This window comes from Oncorhynchus mykiss, chromosome 10, assembly GCF_057628025.1.
Source record: "Oncorhynchus mykiss isolate SJ-2025 chromosome 10, ASM5762802v1, whole genome shotgun sequence".
Taxonomy (NCBI): domain Eukaryota; kingdom Metazoa; phylum Chordata; class Actinopteri; order Salmoniformes; family Salmonidae; genus Oncorhynchus; species Oncorhynchus mykiss.
The window spans coordinates 32164253-32182466 of record NC_143031.1 but is presented as its reverse complement, the minus strand read 5'-3'; the positions used below and the strand labels follow the sequence as shown (position 1 = coordinate 32182466).

The 18214-nt window shown below is 40.9% G+C and overlaps 1 protein-coding gene and 1 pseudogene across 15 annotated transcripts in view; one reads left to right on the top strand and one right to left on the bottom strand.

Moving 5' to 3' along the window:
• Nucleotides 1–18214, bottom strand: part of LOC110533651 (activator of transcription and developmental regulator AUTS2) — a 462000-nt gene that overhangs the window by 242459 nt on the left and 201327 nt on the right. The window lies entirely within an intron of this gene.
• LOC149979990 (uncharacterized) lies at nt 15697–16403 on the top strand (annotated as a pseudogene).

The following is an 18214-nucleotide window of genomic DNA, read 5'->3' as shown; positions in this document are numbered from 1 at the left end:
TTCCTGGACCCATTATTCTAGGTTGGTTAAGAATGATTGCGGGGTGGAGATATTATTCACCAGGCAGGTATGGATCAGATTTACAGTGCATTCGGAAAGTATTCAGACCCCTTGACTTTTTCCACATTTTGTTACGTTACAGCCTTATTCCAAAATAGATTACATTATTTTAATCAATCTACACCCAATACCCCATAATGACAAAATGAAAACAGCTTTTTAGACATTTTAGCAAATGTATTACAAATAAAAAACAGAAAAAACATATTTTTATAAGTATTCAGACCTTTTGCTATGAGACTCAAAATTGAGCTCAAGTGCATCCTGTTTCCATTGATCCTCCTTGAGATGTTTCTACAACTTGACTGGAGTCCACCTGTGGGAACTTCAATTGATTGGACATGATTTGGAACGGCACACACCTGTCTATACAAGGTCTCACTGTTGACAGTGCATGTCATATTAAAAAAAACAAGCCACAAGGTTAAGGATTGTCTGTAGAGCTCCCAGAAAGGATTGTGTCAAGGCACAGATCTGGGGAAGGGTACAAAAACATTTCTGCAGCATTGAAGGTCCCCAAGAACACAGTGGCTTCCATCATTCTTACTGTAAATGGAATTAATTTGGAACGACCAAGAATCTACCTAGAGCTGGCTGCCCGTCCAAACTGAGCACTCGGGGGACAAGGTCCTTGGTCAAGGAGGTGACCTAGAACCCGATGGCCACTCTGACAGAGCTGCAGAGTTCCTCTGATGAGATGGGAGAACCTTCAAGAAAAAAACCCACCTCTGCAGCACTCCATCAATCAAGCCTTTATGGTAGAGTAGCTGGACAGAAGCCACTCCTCAATAAAAGGCACATGACAGTCCGCTTGGAGTTTGCCAAAAGGCACCTAAAGGACTCTCAGACCATGAGAAACAAGATTCTCTGGTCTGATGAAACCAAGATTGAACTCTTTGGCATGAATACCAAGTGTCATGTCTGGAGCAAACCTAGCACCATTCCTTCAGTGAAGCATGGTGGTGGCAGCATCATGCTGTGAGGATGTTTTTCAGAGGCAGGGACTGGGAGACTAGTTAGGATTGAGGGAAAGATGAACGGAGCAAAGGACAGAGCGATCCTTGATCAAACCTGCTCCAGAGTACTCAGGACTTGGGGCAAAGATTCAACTTCCAACAGGACAACGACCCTAAGCCCACAGCCAAGACAACGCAGGAGTGGCTTCGGTCTCTGAATGTCCTTGAGTGGCCCAGCCAGAGCCCAGACTTTTATCTTTACTTTTTTTATTTAACCTTTTATTTAACTAGGCAAGTCAGTTAAGAACAAATTCTTATTTACAATGACGGCCTCGGAACAGCGGGTTAACTGCCTTGTTCAGGGGCAGAACGACAGGTTTTTACCTTGTCAGCTCGGGGATTTGATCCGGCAACCTTTCGGTTACTGGCCCAACAATTGATTGGCTACCTGCCGCCCCAAATTTTGAACTTAGGGCAAAACTTGACTTCAACCCGATCGAACATCTCTGGAGAGCATCTCTGGAGAGGCCAAAAATAGCTGTGCAGCGACGCTCCCCTTCCAACCTGACAGAGCTTGACAGGATCTGCAGAGAAGAATGGGAGAAACTTCCCAAATACAGGTGTGCCAAGCTTGTAGCGTCATACACAAAAAGACTCGAGGCTGTAATCGCTGCCAAAAGTGCTTCAACAAAGTACTGAGTAAAGGGTCTGAATACTTACATAAATGTGATATCAGTTTTTTTGTATTTTTACACACATAGAATTTTTTGCAGTAAGCCATCAGGGCTGGGAACTTTGTGAGTCTTAATAACCTTCAGTTTATCATACACTTCCCATACCTTTACTTCTGGGAGTGGCTTTGAGGCAGGCACGTAGGTAGGGAGGGCCATGGTTTGTAGCTCCCTGTGCCAGGACCTTGGGTCTTCCCTTTTCAAGTGAGAGATCTGTGTGGAGTAGACTGGGGGAAGGATTGTTGGTATGTTATACAGCTGCTTCAAATCTGTGATGATTAAATCCAGTGTAGCATATTCTCTTGATCCTTCAAGTGAAGCCATTTCCCCAGCAGATTAGGTTTGTATCAAATCTGTTGAAGTCCCCTAGAAAAACAATTCCAACGTCAGAATGCTCTGATCATAGTTGATCAGATGCTGCTAGTAGATGATCTCTGAGTGTGTATTGATTTGGTGTTTGAGGAGGGAAGCAGACAACACATACTGCAATGGCAGAGAAGGGACATGGGAGGTGGTAGGGTCTCACCCAGACCCACAGGCACTCCAGCTCCTGGGGACAGGGACACTCATTAGCTGTCGGGATGGGATACAACATCATTAGCTGTATTACGGTTGATAACTGGCTTACACAAGAGCAATATGTTACATGTTACATTCGTGCAAATGTATGCGCTGTTTACTGCACCCTTGAAAAGGGGCAAGGTGACTATTTAAGAAGGTGACTGAATGAAAAATGTTAATTGAAAATAATTCTATTGACTCATTACGTGAATACAATCTAACATAATGTGCTCAATAAAACAATTGTAACGACACCAGCAAATGCCATCAGAGAGTAAAATCTGACAATAGGCAAGATACACAACTTAAACAAAGAAAACCAAACAGAGAGAGACTTCTACTCAGTACATTAAGACAGATGATTGTCAGAACATCCTCTATTTGTGACGGAACATGTCGGGGGTTTTAGGCAAACCAAGCGAGGCGTCCCCATCTGAAATTGTAATGATAGAAAAGTCCCCGGGTGGTGCTAAAAATTGCACATTAATTACTTGAAGCAGCGAGGCCATTCCTCTCCATCCACGTCCGAGACGCTATTCTACCAAACCAAAATGTCAATAAACCAGCCATTCAAAGGTAATTCTTTAGAGTATTTTTAAGTGGAGTGAAAAAGCAGGGTGAGGTATCAAGTCAAGGATAACTGAAACAAGTATATCTGAGTATCCATTTTAAATGGCTGTATTCAAATCATGATGACTTGGCAGTAGTAGGTGATCTATTCTACAGTAAATGGCCTCTTGAAGCATACCTACAGTAGAAGCCTGTCTAAGGACTAAGCCATGTTTATGACAAACCACAACCTCATCGGTGCCTTGATACAACTGCAGATGAATAAATGCATGTCATTTAGTTAAGGGGTAGGAGGAGATAGAGTCTGCAATTGAAAAAAAAATGTTTTTAAAGCATCAGGTGAAATCTCAAAACTGTGAGAGGGAGAAAGAGAAGAGAGAAAGAGAGAGAGAGGGACAAAACATTTAAACAAAAACCCCGCATGCAGCCAGGCTGCCTTTTTCTTTTCACTCTGCACTGTTTTCCAAAAAGCCCACATAATGCTAACAGGAAAATGTTTTTTTTTTTTTTCAATACAAAGGCCTATGTTCTCATTTTGAGTGTGAAAGCCCCACCAGGGCCACTGGAACCTGCTTGATTTCCCCAGTCCAATTATATATCTATGTGCTCAATCCTTCCAGAATAGAAACAGCACGCCCAGGGACACCGCCTGCCTAAGCGCAGCGTGCCTAATGGAGTCCCAGAAGTTGACTCCATTTCATTGCTCCTAACTAATGGGCTGTGATATTTCCCCAAACTGACTACTGCTCTGTCCCCTGGAAGCTAATCTAGTCAGTGCTGCGGGTGTGGAGCTGGGGTCCAGCCTAGTCTAGCCCAACAGACAGACAAAATCATGCCAGCCATCCTACTACACTACCTCATTTCCCATAACAAATCCCCTATTCTACCTACTGCTGGTGGCTGCCACTGTTGCCACCACCACCAACGCCCCACGTCCCCACCCACGCTCCCCACACCCCTCCCCATGCTCATTAGTTTCTGGCCGAGTGCTGATTGTCATACGGCCCTGTGATGCCAGCTTCTCTCTGTGAGCCCGGCACGCTGTGGTGAATTTAAGAGACCTTTTATCTAACTTGGCTGAGGAGACACAGGGGAGAGGCAGGAGAAGGGAAAGCGTGGGACTAGATAAGACTAGAGCCATAAGACTAGACTGGCTGGGCTTTTGAAGGAATTTAATTTTTTATTGTTATTAGGATCCCCATTAGCTAACACCATAACGTCAGCTTATCTTCCTGGGGTCTAACACAGAATTGAAAAGACATTACAAACAATTACATTTACATTAAGACATTACCAACATTTGTGACTCGTTTCAGGAAACTAGGCGTATGTCGTGGGAGAGCCGTTTGAACGTAAACTTTTTGTTGTTGTTGATCAAAATGCGTTTTTGTGAACTTGTGAACTTTCATGTGCCTTAATAACAAATGTGTATGCCATCTGTAAACACAAATAGAATTGTTAAATTACGAGCCAAGTTGGTTTGGACACAGAAAAAGGCAGCAACCTTCCCGCTAGCCATGACTGGCTGAGATAATGCGTGGGCTGGACATGCCGAGAGATGAGTTTGGATTGGTCTGCCATATATTACCCTCTGTCTACTTGATCTGGTCAGTATATCTAAGTAATCCTTTCTAATGCAGCTATTTCTGAAATGTATCACGTAGTAAAAATGCATAAGCCTAATGCCAAGTTAGAGTGTACCGTTAGCTAGCTATCGTTAGCTGGCTGGCTCGCTAGCTAATTAACGATAGCTAACGCCACTTTCTGAAGGACCGAGTTTTGAAATCACTGGAATTCGAGTATGATAGCTAAGGAGATGGAGAAAACACCTGTCTTTGGATTACATATTCAAACTAAGGGCAACCATGGCATCTGACAGAAGACGCTACATTTTCAGATATTACACATTTCGAGGTATACTGTTAGCTAGCTAACATTACCTGGCTGGCTCGCTAGCTAATGTTACGTGTATGATCTTATTATGTGTATCTCAGAGCCATTTGATTGACTAGTTATAGCCTAATGTTAGCTAGCTAACATTGAACCTGGTTGGTTAGCTATCTGCAGATTCATGCAGTGTAGTAACGTCTAGCTATGTCTTAACAAAAGACTCTTGTCTGAGTGTGCCAGAGCGCTGAATAACTGATGAATTTACGAACGCTCAACACCTGTTGAATATGGCCGGAGTCAGTAAACGTCGGCAAAAAAAATAATACAATTATTTCCAGCAGCACGTTACAGTCACCAACGCTCTGGATAACATGAAACCAGCTCTTCTAGGGCGAGTAAAAGTGAGTGGGGTGTTCTCTCATTGTGTGTCTGGAAGTAGCTAACAAGCTAGCCAATGTTAGTCAGTTAGCTTGGGTGCTTGACTGCCATTGTGAGGTCAGAATGGTAGAATCAACCCTACTCTTTGGCCAGAGCGTCCAGTGTGCGCTCTGAAACGCTTTGAATTTACGAACAGGCAATCTGACAGCACAGTTGCAGTCACCAACGCTCTGGATAACATAACAGCCTCACCAGCTCTGTTATTAATGTTCAGTGAGCTGTTCTCTCATTTGTGTCTGGAACAGCTAGCAAGTTAGCTTGGGTGCTTGACTTCTTTTTTAAAAACCTCTTCAGTCTACCCCCTCCTTTTTTGAACATTCTGTTAAAAATCGCGCAACATTTCAGCGTTCTGCTACTCATGCCAGGAATATAGTATATGCATATGATTAGTATGTGTGGATAGAAAACACTCTGAAGTTTCTAAAACTGGTTAAATAACGTCTGTGACTATAACAGAACGTGAACAGCAAGCGAGATCCTTCATTCCATCCAGCATACAGCAATCGATTTTGGAAGAGAGACAAAGGACATCGTTTTCTTGAGTAGCTGCTATTGAATACAGATCGCTCAGTGATCAATTTGATCGCTTATTAACGTTTACAAATACCTAAAGTTGGGTTACAAAAGTAGGTTGAAGTGTTTTGTCAAAGAATATAGGCAACTTATATAATTTTTAAAAATGACGTTGCGTGTTGGAAGAGAGCTTTTTTCCTGAACCAGACAGGCTATACAAATGGATATTTTGGGCATACATGGACGGATTTAATCGGGAAAAAGACCTATTTGTGATGTTTATGGAACATATAGGAGTGCCAACAAAGAATATCATCAAAGGTAATGAATGTTTTATATTTTATTTATGCGTTTTGTGTAGCGCCGGCTACGCTAATTCTTTTGTTTACGTCCCCTTCAGGTATATTGGGGTGTTGCATGCTATCAGATAATTGCTTCTCATGCTTTTGCCGAAAAGCATTTTAAAAATCTGACTTGTTGGCTAGATTCACAACGAGTGTAGCTTTAATTCAATACCCTGCATGTGTGTTTTAATGAACGTTTGAGTTTTAACGAGTACATTTAGCATTTAGCATAGCGCATTTGCATTTCCAGGTGTCTAGATGAGACGTCTGCGTCTCAAGTAGGAGCAAGAGGTTAAATTATGTTATTATTATTTTTTATTATTATTATGAACAAAACAAATATACAAACATGAGTACATAAACCTAACAGACATTTAGGTATTACATTTTTTTATTTGTATTTTTTTTTTACACTTACTGATCATTTAAATGATATCTTAAACAATGTGAAGAGGGGTTTGTTCTCCACCCACTTCATTTTATGGATGAAAAATAAACAATTTGACAATGAAAGTTAAATCAGGGTCCATATAATTTGGATCAAAATAAAACACAATATCAGTCTTTCAAATTAACATTAACAATAGTTTATTTTAAAATAAAATATTCTAACTCACTCCAAAATCTTCTGACATAAGAACAGTCCCAAAATAAATGGTCAAGAGTCTCTTGGTCACAACCACAAAATACACATTTGTTATCAATAGCTATTTTGAATCTGTGTATAATAAAGGTCTTTACAGGTGTGCTTGACTGCTGTTGTTAGTAAAGAACGCTCAGATCAACCCTTAAAGAGATGGGTGGGGATAAAGCTTAAGAGGGTGTGAACGATGCTGAATGGGTGTAGACAAAGATGGGCTCTCCAGTAGTAGTACCAAAACATTCAAAGGCCATTTTCTCAAAAGTGAGTTTACAACTTTCAAAGCAAAATTACTTTAATTTTGTTCCTCAACTGTAGTGTATGATCCATCATTTTGCTGTTCTGAGTCTCTACTTTTATCCAATAGAAAAAACACAATTTCAAATGTTGCTACATAAGACCGATTCGAGCCAGTCGGTCACATTTAACAAGTAGACATTACAGAAAATTAAAATAGCTGACAGGTAATACATGAAACATTCAATGGGATTAGTATCTGTGCAGTCATATGGTCGATCACATTAGATTTGTTTGTATTGTTTTCTTGAAGGTGTATTTAGTTTTTGCCTTAGAACCGTTATTTGGTTTTAAAAAATCAGTGGGGCGGAGCTAGCATGTTGGAGTGAACGGATGTGTGAGAGAGGCTCCTGCAACATTTTTGTGAAACAATCTAACTTAACATACTGTGGTACTTGTGTTTATATGTGTAGGTGTGTACATATAATTATTATTTGTACTTTATTATTAGTATTATTTATTTTTTCTCTTAGCATTTTATTATCATTATGTATGTGTATATTTTAAAGTAGATTATTATTTTGCAGTATGAATGTTTGTGTAGATATGTATGTGTTTGTGCATATACTTGCGTGTGTATGTGTATATATGTATGTATGTATGTATGTATGTATGTATGTATGTATGTATGTATGTATGTATGTATGTGTGTGTGTGTGTATGTGTGTGTATATATATATATATATATGTATGTGTAGGTATGTGTGCATATGTATGTATGTATGTATGTACAGTATATATATGTGTGTGTGTATGATATGCATGTATGTATGTACGTATATATATATTTTGTATTTTTTTATAATTTTTTGGGGATTGGGGGGCACGTTTAACTTAGCAACTTGCGTTTAACTTTTCTTGTTCCGATCTCCTAAACCACAATATGTAAATATACTGCTGTCTATGTTGATTGCTGATGGTTTATGTTTAGACCGGCATTACTTAGCAATATAATCTTGCGATGCTATATCTTGCTTACTTTAGGGATTGACCCAAGATGACACTTAAGTGCGCAATATGTTTAAGTTGCAACTTATTCTATTTAAGTTTATTAGATGTTAATTGAATACTTTATTTGCGGAAGCCTCCTCAGTTCAAATATGTTAGTAGACGTACTAGGATAGTGAGAGGTGAACGTATAGTTGGGATTTTATTTTTGATTTACCTCTTGTTCAAGGTCATACTGCCATACTGTATTTATTTATTTATTTTGCTCCTTTGCACCTCAGTATCTCTACTTGCACATTCATCTTCTGCACATCTACCATTCCAGTGTTTAATTGCTATATTGTAATAACTTCGCCACCATGGCCTATTTATTGCCTTACCTCCCTTATCCTACCTCATTTGCACACACTGTATATAGACTTTTCTACTGTATTATTGGCTGTATGTTTCTTTATTCCATGTATAACTCTGTGTTGTTGTATGTGTCGAACTGCTTTGCGTTTATCTTGGCCAGGTCGCAGTTGTAAATGAGAACTTGTTCTCAACTGGCCTACCTGGTTAAATTATGGTGAAATAAAACATTTAAAAAAGGTCGCACCATGCATTTTTTGGCATCGGCCAGACAATGTGTTTATTTGTGTATGCCTGTTACAGGTGGGTTGAGGGGGAGCGTAAATGTTGGGGAAGTTGGGGGACAGGGTAGAGAGTAAAGGTGCTTTCCGGGGGGGGGGGGGGGGGGTGTCGGTTGGACACATCTCGGGTGTAGGTGCTACATATGCTGATCGTGACTGTTTGGTGCGCTTTCTTACCTTTTTATTGAGTTACATGTTATGCAGGCCACCATCGCAACTACAAACGAGAGGAGGGCTTACATTTACTTCCTGGAATGTCTTGGGTTTAAACAAACCAATTAAAAGAGGCAAGGTCCTAGCCGACTTGAAAGCACTCTCGTCTGATATTATATCTTTGCAAGAAACCCATCTGAAAAACAATTCTCTTTCACTCTAACTCTAACTTCTCCACCAAAACGAGAGGCACAGCAATTCTGGTATGGAAAGGAATTCCCTTTCTACACAAAACCACTATTGCGGATAAAGAGGGTCGTTATGTGATCGTAATAGGAGAGATCCACTCTACTTCTATAACTCTTCTAAATATCTATGGACCAAACACTGATAACCCCTCTTTTATCAAAAGAGTCCTTGCCCTGATTCGAGATATCTCCCATACTAATTTGGTCATTGGAGAGGACCTTAACTGTGTGATAGACCAATATTTGGATAGATCCTCTACCCGGCATTCCCCTACCTCCTATTCAAGCGAATTCTTGAACACCTACATAAAACATTCTAACTTATTTGACATATGGAGGATCTCTAACCCTATGTTCACAATGTTTATACCCGAATTGACTACTTTTTGGTTGATGCAAAATTACTCCCCTATACCTGTAATGTGAGGTATCATGATATTATAATCTCTGACCACAGTACACTCACCTTCTCCCTGAGATTGGGTGATATCGTACCAAACGAGAGGGTCTGGAGGTTGAATCCTCAGCTCCTCACAGAACCAACATTCTGTGAACATCTTAAAGACCAAATTAAATTTTTCTTTGATACCAACGACAACACCGAGACTAAATATTTTCTCTATGCCAAGCAAAAATATTTTGAGTTTGGTGACAAACCACACAAATTACTAGCGAGACAACTTCGATAAAATGTGACTGACCAAATGATTCACAAAGTTAAATCTGCATCTGGGGAATTACTCTCTTCCCCCAAAGACATCAATGACAGATTCCGTCAGTTTTACGAGGCTCTATATACATCTAAAGCTAATCCCTTACATCTAATCCTAACCCCTTAATTATGCAAAACATTTTGGAGGACTGTAATCTCCCTGCCATGAACCAGGAAGATTCCAACTTCCTGAATAAGGAAATATCTCTTGGAGAAATTTGAGAAACAATTAAATCTCTAAAGAGTGGCAAGACCCCGGGCCCAGATGGATACCCTAGTGAATTCCATAAAACATTCAGCAACATACTCTCTCCCTACCTGCACAAAATGTTAGTTCAGGACAATGAGGATGGAGCTCTCCCACCTACTTTGGATGAGGCGTTCATTACAGTTATTCATAAGAAGGGTAAAGATCCGGAAGATGTAGGGTCATATAGACCAATATCTCTCCTTAATACAGACCAAAAGATTCTAGGAAAATCTCTGGCTAACAGGCTTAGCACTTTAATGGGCAAATTGGCCCATTCGGACCAGACCGGCTTTATCCCTAACATAAACTCATTCTTCAATCTCAGGTGCCTCTTCAACATCATGTATGCTCAGAGGTTACCTAACGTGGACCTTGCAGTTATATCTCTTGATGCCGAAAAGGCCTTTGACCAAGTTGAGTGGTCCTATCTATTCAAGGTCCTACAGAAATGTAATATTGGAGATGGGTTCATAAATTGGATCCAGCTTTTACATAGGAACCCTTGTGCAAGAATACTCACTAATCAATCATTTGTCGCCCCGATTGAACCTTTATAGAGTGATAAGGCAGGGTTGTGCGCTGTCGCCTATGCTCTTTGCTCTAATTATTGAACTTCTCGCTCAGGCGATCAGATCTCATGCAGCGTCTATTATACTAAATATACTCTAAATAAGATTTCCCTATACGCAGATGACATTCTCCTCTATGTAACAGAAACACAAGCTAGTATTCCAGCTATTCTTGGTGTGATTATTTTGTTTGGTACCTTCTCAGGATACAGAATAAATTGGACAAGAGCAAATTAATGCCCATACAGTTGCAAAACACCTCTTGGTTGGAACATCTTCTAGTTAAGTTATCTTCAGAAAGATGTACCTACCTAGGAATTGTAGTTACCAAATAATACTTTTCACTATTTAAAGAGAATTTCCCCTCTCTGATGCAAAAACTCAAGGCAAACATACAATGTTGGAGAACTCTCCCAATTTCTCTGCTCGGAAGAATTAATGCCATTAAAATGGTCTTCCTCCCACAACTGCTCTACCTATACCAGAACATCCCAGTATTCATACCTAAGTCCTTTCATAAACAACTGGACTCAATTATCAATCCATTCATCTGGGATTATAAAACACACGGGATAGGTAAAAAACACCTCTGTAAATCCAAGATGGAAGGAGGATTGTCTCTCCCAAATGTTATATTTTACTATTGGGCCGCTAACCTCCACGCTGTTACGTGTCTGCTGGATGACGCAGCTGGCTAAGTATGGAGTGTGAGGAGTGTCACCCCTTCTCTTTTGGCACTGTGATTTTGTCGCCTGTCAATCTGGAGATGTCAATTTATGGTAACAATCCTATTATACATAGCACATTCCGAATCTGGAAGCAAATTAAAGTCCACTTTGATCTTAGACCATTATCATTCATGCTCCCTGTTGCGAGGAACGTACTAAACCACAAATTACCTTTAAATCCCGCAGCATAATCTCAAAACTTTTAGTTGAGCAACCACTGTATACACTTATAGATTGTGTCATGAATGATAATCATTGCAAGTTTGAATTTCAGGTTGAATGGATGCAGCTGTCTTTTACTGACGATAAGTCACCAGGTACAGATAATCTTGACAGCAAATTGCCTAGACTTAAAGGAAACCACATTTGGCATTTTTTAAGGTGCTTGGTGTTTGTGGGGTGTGCACTGAAATCTGGAAAGTGTCCTAGGTCATTCCACTACATAAGGATACAACATCTGACTTCACTGGTCCTAATAGTCATCCTATAAGCTTGCTGCCTGTTTTAATTAAATTATTGAGAGATAAAATCAGTGCAAATGCAGGATTATTTATCATGTAATGGTGTGATAACGGGTTTCTAGAATTCATACAGAGAACACTGTGGTGTTCCTCAAGGTAGCTGCCTAGGCCCACTCCTCTACTCTATCTTTACTGATGATTTACCCTCATTAAAAAACATAATCAATTGGAACCTTTAACAAGTGGAAGGGGGGAAAAGTATTATTATTAACCCTGTTTTTCACATACGTAGCAGGCTGTGAATTCTGCAAACAACGTTTCTAGGATGGGCTATTAGCAGGACAATATATATTGGTCATAATGGTCATGGCTCCCAAGTGGCGCAGTGGTCTAAGGCGCTGCATCTCAGTGCAAGAGGCATCAACACAGTCCCTGGTTCGAATCCAGGCTGGGAATCCCATAGGGTGACACACAATTGGACCAGTGTCATCTGTGTTTTGGCCTTTAATCAAATTACAATCGCTCACTTTCAGTTTTTTGAAAATTAAATCATCTTCAAAATCTTGTTATTTTTTAAATAAAACAATTATTATTATTAATACTATTATTAAGCCTTCATTATAATTATATAAAAGCCCCTTAGATATTCTCACAGATCAGATTTGCCCAAACAAAAAAGTCGGTTGGGACACCATTTTTCCAACAATTGTTAACAGACAGATTATTTCATTTATAATTCACTGTATCACAATTCCAGTGGGTCAGAGGTTTACATACACTAAGTTGACTGTGCCTTTAAATAGCTTGGAAAATTGCAGGAAATTATGTCATGGCTTCAGAAGCTTCTGATAGACTAATTGACATCATTTGAGTCAATAGTAGGTGTACCTGTGGATGTATTTCAAGGCCTACCTTTAAACTCAGTGCCTCTTTGCTTGACATCATGGGAAAATCAAAAGAAATCAGCCAAGACCTCAGAAAAAAAATTGTAGACAAGTCTGGTTCATCCTTGGGCGCATTTTCCAAATGCCTGAAGGTACCACGTTTATCTGTACAAACAATAGTATGCAAGTATAAACACCATGGGACCACGCAGCCGTCATACCGCTCAGGAAGGAGACGCGTTCTGTCTCCTAGAAATGAACGTACTTTGGTATGAAAAGTGCAAATCAATCTCAGAACAACAACAAAGGACCTTGTGAAGATGCTGAAGGAAACAGGTACAAAGGTATCTATATCCACAGTAAAACGAGTCCTATATCGACATAACCTGAAAGGAAGAAGCCACTGCTCCAAAACCGCCATAAAAAAGCCAGACTACGGTTTGCAACTGCACATGGGAACAAAGATCATACTTTTTGGAGAAATGTCCTCTGGTCTGATAAAAAAAACTAGAACTGTTTGGCCATAATGGCCATTGTTATGTTTGGAGGAAAAAGGGGGAGGCTTGCAAGCCCAAGAACAGCATCCCAACCGTGAAGCACGGGGGTGGCAGCATCATGTTGTGGGGGTGCTTTGCTGCAGGAGGGACTGGTGCACTTCACAAAATAGATTGCATCATGAGGCAGACAAATTATGTGGATATATTGAAGCAACATCTCAAGACATCAGTCAGAAAGTCAAAGCTTGGTTGCAAAGGGGTCTTCCAAATGGACAATGACCCCAAGCATACTTCCAAGGTTGTGGCAAAATGGCTTAAGGACAACAAAGTCAAGGTGTTGGAGTCGCCATCACAAAGCCCTGACCTTAATTCTATAGAAAATTTGTGGCCAGAACTGAAAAAGCGTGTGAGAGCAAGGAGGCCTACAAACCTGACTCAGTTACATCAGCTCTGTCAGAAGGAATGGGCCAAAATTCACCCAAGTTATTGTGGGAAGCTTGTGGAAGGCTATCTGAAACGTTTCACCCAAATTAAACAATTTAAAGGCAATGCTACCAAATACTAATTGAGTGTATGTAAACTTCTGATCCACTGGGAATGTGATGAAATAAATAAAAGCTGAAATAAATCATTCTCTCTACTATTATTCTGACATTTCACATTCTTAAAATAAAATGGTGATCCTAACTGACCTAAAACAGGGAATTTTTACTAGGATTAAATGTCAGGAATTGTGAAAAGCTGAGTTTAAATATATTTGGCTAAGGTGTATGTAAACTTCCGACTTCCGACAACTGTACCTATTGTTCTCCAATTCAAGCACATGTTCAGAATGCTATGAGGAGAATGTCCAGCCATGAATTCAATGGAATGGGTCCCTGTTCAACCCACTGAGCCTTCAGCCAGATGGCTGTGGGACACACCATACAATCACTGGAAGAGTGTCAGCATTGTAGAAGTAAATATGAAGGGCTGCTTACAATATATTTTTTCTCTATGCTTCCTCCATTTTGAGGGCACATGTTTAAATGAATCCCGCCCCCTTAGAACATGTATAATTGTTAGTCATTGAATCATAGAAATTGATTTGGGGACGATTTCCGAACATTAAAATTGCTACTTATTACAGCGAGGGGAAAGAATGAAAAAAGAGTTGAACATTTGCAATTATTATTTCTGTGAGGTTCAAAGTCTGGAGACATTCAAAGCAGGTTTAGATATTGTAACACTGTGCTAAGTGCACAGAAATGTAATTAAATGATGGGGAACTGCACTAAAACAGAATAATGCCCCTAAAATGTAATTTCCCATTAAGAAAAATTGTCCATTTAATCAGGACCCTCTTTCACGCTAAAACTCATCCGGAGTCACAATGAGTCCATTTCAAGAACAGAGGACAAGGAAGGGGAAGAACTAAATGGACTGCTTTCATGGGGCGTGTGTAGAGGTTCATTATTTTCCTAATTACATCTAGAAACGTCAAACATTCGTTTTTACCCTAATTGACAAGGAAATTAACAGTGGCCTACATTAGCCGTAAAGGGTTGCTCTCCAACCCATTGTATAACGCTTAAAAGTGGCTTTTACATGCATTATGTATAAAAAGCAATTACTGCGACGTTGTTACTCTGCAGTACCTTTTAGTCATCAGAAATCAGCAGTGTAAATTCATCCACGATAAGAGGCAAAACTCTAATTATTCACAATACCCAACAACCTAAAGTGGCTGCACTTGAGAATGAAAAGCACAAAGAAAACTCTAAATGCATTACACCACCAGGATGTCCACAAACACAAAGGATAGGTCAGAAACAGTACTACTAGGCAGCATAAGCTCATCATCACAGCATACTGAAGTATACAGTATACTCTCTCTCTCTTCCAAGACAACCAGCAGTGTTCTACCCCCATGTGATCTCCCTGCTGTTGATTGTCACAACTTCTCTGGGCAAGCCTTCACTTTATTGATCTCATTTGGCCAGGGAGATAAGGTCCTAATTGGATAGAGGGGGAGGCTTGGAATCAGATGACCCTGGCAGAGGCTAGCTAATGCCTGGCTAATTCTGGGAAGGGCAGGTGGGAGCCAGGGTCCGAGTGACAAACCTGGGTTAATCCTGTCCAATCCCCTGGCTTGTGTGGCCCTGCGCTGCCCTTTGACCTCTCTCTGTGGCCCCAACACGGCCAGGGTGACACTTTAAATAAGTCAGAGCCAATAGTGTAATTGGATTGAATGCACATGCACCACAACACTATAATGCATTACAAACTGTCTGTTAGGCTATAGATATATTAATGCTCTCTAGACAAACTGCTTAATTATAGTTATTAGCTCACTTAAAGTAATTTAAACTCAGAAAAAAAGAATCGGCCCTTGTTCAGGACCCAGTCTTTCAAAGATAATTCGTAAAAATCCACATAACTTCAGAGTTTCATTGTAAAGGGTTTAAACACTGTTTCCCATGCTTGTTCAATTAACCATAAACAATTAATGAACATGCACCTGTGGAACGGTCGTTAAGACAAATACAGACGATAGGCAATTAAGGTCACAGTTATGAAAACGTAGGACACTAAAGAGGCCTTTCTACTGACTCTGAAAAACACCAAAAGAAACATGCCCGGGGTCCCTGCTCATATGTGTGAATGTTCCTTAGGCATGCTGAAAGGAGGCATGAGGATGGCAGATGTGGCCAAGGCAATAAATTGCAATGTCCGTACTGTGAGATGCCTAAGACAGCACTACAGGGAGACAGGACAGACAGCTGATCATTCTCGCAGTGGCAGACCATGTGTAACAACACCTGTACAGGATAGGTACATCCGAACATCACACCTGCGGGACAGGTACAGGATTGCAACAACAACTGCCCGAGTTACTCCAGGAACGCGCAATCCCTCCATCAGTGCTCAGACTGTCTGCAATAGGCTGAGAGAGGCTGGACTGAGGGCTTGTAGGCCTGTTGTAAGGCAGGTCCTCACCAGACATCACCGGCAACAACGTCGCCTATGGGCACAAACCTACCGTTGCTGGATCAGATAGGACTGGCAAAAAGTGCTCTTCACTGACGAGTCGTGGTTTTGTCTCACCAGGGGTGATGGTAGGATTCACATTTATCGTCGAAGGAATGAGCGTTACACCAAGGCCTGTACTCTGGAGCGGCATCGATTTGGAGGTGGAGGGTCCGTCGTGGTCTGGGGCGGGGTGTCACAGCATCATCGGACTGAGCTTGTTGTCATTGCAGGCAACCTCAATGCTGTGCTACAGGGAAGACATCCTCCTCCTTCATGTGGTACGCTTCCTGCAGGCTCATCCTGACCTGACCCTACAGCATGACAATGCCACCCGCCATACTGCTCGTTCTGTGCGTGATTTCCTGCAAGACAGGAATGTCAGTCTTCTGCCATGGCCAGAGAAGAGCCCGGATCTCAATCCCATTGAACATGTCTGGGACCTGATGGATTGGAGGGTGAGGGCTAGGGCCATTCCCCCCAGAAATGTCTGGGAACTTGCAGGTGCCTTGGTGGAAGATTGGGGTAACATCCCACCCTCTCTACTTTCCTCCTTTCTGGCATATCTGGTGCAGGAACTGGCATATCTGGTGCAGTCCATGAGGAGGAGATGCACTGCAGTACTTAATGCAGCTGGTGGCCACACCAGATACTGATTGTTACTTTTGATTTTGACCCCCCCTTTGTTCAGGGACACATTATTCCATTTCTGTTAGTCACATGTTTGTGGAACTTGTTCAGTTTATGTCTGAGTTGTTGAATCTTGTTATGTTCATACAAATATTTACGCATGTTAAGTTAGCTGAAAATAAATGCAGTTGACAGTGAGAGGATGTTTCTCTTTTTTCTGAGTTGAGGTTATCTATTGGTATCTAATTTGGTTTCTTTAATGTTCTACTAGTTCACAGTATATGGCAACATTCACTAGATTCTCTCTGTGGACCCACCAAAACAATCCTATACCAGATTTACTTCTATTTTGAACATCATTAAATAAAGATAACTAGCTAAATTTGGCAAATTGCTAATAGGATAGCGGGACAACGTTTGTGACAGAGGTCTTAATACAATCATCTTTTCATCCTTAACTGGGTGGTTTTCCTCGATATACAGCATCACAAATAAACATGGCCATGAATTATCCTGATAATCCTCATTCATCTCCTGTACTAAAGGCAATCATCAATGAAGGAGGTGGGGAACGCCAACTCAGGTCTAATGCTTTGGAATTCCCCCTCTTAACCATGTTACATAAGGTCAGTGAGAAGAAAGATGAGTTAATGAATGGTAGCTAGCTGTGTGTAGTGGTAGGAGTGATAAACAAGATGAATTTCATATATGTTTATCGGTTTATTGGAGCTGAAATCATGATCTGGAAAGCATGACCTGTAATATATTAAGATAGGGAGGGAAGGAGGGAAGAAAGGAGGAAAGGAGAGAGGGTGGAAGAAGGGTTGAGGGACGTTTGTACATGATGAATAGAGAGGGGGAAGCGAATTTCTGATTAATGTGGAACGATTTTCCAACAAAGGACTGGATGCAATTTCACCCCTGCTTGATGCCAGACTGCTGTCATTCCATTAAAGACGGCTGGCAGATTAATCTCTGTCCTTCTTTTCTATTTACACGTTGTCGTCGCGCTGCAGCCAGAGATGGGATTACCTATGTGTATGAAATCCAGTCACGTCTCTAAAGGGGCTCAATGCTCCTCATCAAGAGTGAATGGGACACACACATCACACGCCTCTTCGGAAGCCTTAATCTTCTTATTGCATACACTTATTCAATTTCTGTGTCAATATCGACCGTAATCAAATGGGGTTGTGTGACAAGTAGGATGAAGGCTTGTGTAGGATGATAAGGAGAGGACAGGAAGCCGCTTAAACACCTGCCTGAGCTGTGTGTGTGTGTGTGTGTGTGTGTGTGTGTGTGTGTGTGTGTGTGTGTGTGTGTGTGTGTGTGTGTGTGTGTGTGTGTGTGTGTGTGTGTGTGTGTGTGTGTGCGTGCGTGCGTGTGTTTGTCTGTGTGTTTGTGTGTAAATCTTCCTGCCGACATGACAGGACAGCGCTGGATGAAAGACTATTGTTTTTGGAAATGAATCATGTATAAATAACTTACAGTAC